At 46.3% G+C, this 1,206-nt stretch overlaps 1 pseudogene; it reads left to right on the top strand.

Annotated features, from left to right (window-relative positions):
* The first annotated feature begins 660 nt into the window (after nt 1-660).
* LOC126211709 (5S ribosomal RNA) lies at nt 661-778 on the top strand (annotated as a pseudogene).
* The last annotated feature ends 428 nt before the right edge of the window (nt 779-1,206 follow it).

The following is a 1,206-nucleotide window of genomic DNA, read 5'->3' as shown; positions in this document are numbered from 1 at the left end:
CAAGGTGTCGTGTTTCGGCTTCTGTTGTGACTGAAGCCAATATCAACAAGCTGCTGTGATTGTCCATGAGGATTTGAGCAAAACATTACGTAACTAACCTTAGTGAAGTGTTTAGGTTATGCATGTTCTCACTATGTGACCCATGTTTGTGCCCGTTGGAACCATGTCTGATGACTCCAGAACCAATGAGGAAGCACATTGCAAGGAAACGACCACAACTTTCTCTGTTTGGTTGGCGATTTTCATGACAGTCCGTGGCTTCAAGTCGCAAACCAAGTTACACAATCTCTGACTCAATTTAACTTGACCTGTGTACCGCATACACATTTTAGCCGCCATCTTGCACCCTGAAACTTTTTTTATTGCCATCACTAAAGGCAAAGCTTCAGGGAATTCGATTTAAGAACTCCGAAGTAATGCTCAAGAAAAGTGAGAAATTCTCAAGGCTTGACAAAGAATAGACGGCATCATGTGTTTGAGGACTCGCAGAGACGCTGTAGAAAGTGCATTCAAGTAGTAGCGGAGTACTTTGAAAAAAAAAAAAAAATGAAATAATTAACGCTTGTGAAAAAAAAAATCTGTCTGTTTTTCTTGATCAGCCTTCGTATTTCGTGAAGTGACTGACAACAAAGTAAATGTATGGTATATAGTGTGATTACTGCCAGCAGTCCTGCCGCAGTGGTAACACCGGTTCCCGTCAGATCACTGAAGTTAAGCGTTGTCGAGCTGGGATAGCACTTGGATGGGTGACCTTCCGGTCGGCCGAGCGCTGTTGGCAAGCGGGGTGCAATCAGCCCTTGTGAGGCAAACTGAGGAGCTACTTGATTGAAAAGTAGTGGCTCCGGTCACGAAAACTGACAACGGCCCAGTCAGCGGTGTGCTGACCACATGCCCCTCCGTGTTCGTATCTAGTGATGCCCCTGGGTTGAGAGGATGACACGGCGACCAGTCGATACCGTTGGGCCTTCCAAGGCCTGTTCGGACGGAGTTTAGTTTTAGTTTTTATACAGCGATTACTAATGCCATGATATTTTATGTCGCTGTCGGCAATGCAGTGCCTTTGACCGAGTAGAATCACAGCAATTTGGGCGAATTGTGTAGTGAATAAAACGTCAATATTCTAATTTGAAGGAAGGGGCTACTGATCCCTCTCGGTACCTTCCCTCTCCCTCTCCCTCCCACTTCCCTCCCCCCCCCCACCCAGCC

This window comes from Schistocerca nitens, chromosome 1 (assembly GCF_023898315.1).
Source record: "Schistocerca nitens isolate TAMUIC-IGC-003100 chromosome 1, iqSchNite1.1, whole genome shotgun sequence".
NCBI classification, from domain to species: domain Eukaryota; kingdom Metazoa; phylum Arthropoda; class Insecta; order Orthoptera; family Acrididae; genus Schistocerca; species Schistocerca nitens.
This window is presented reverse-complemented; position numbering and strand designations above follow the sequence as displayed.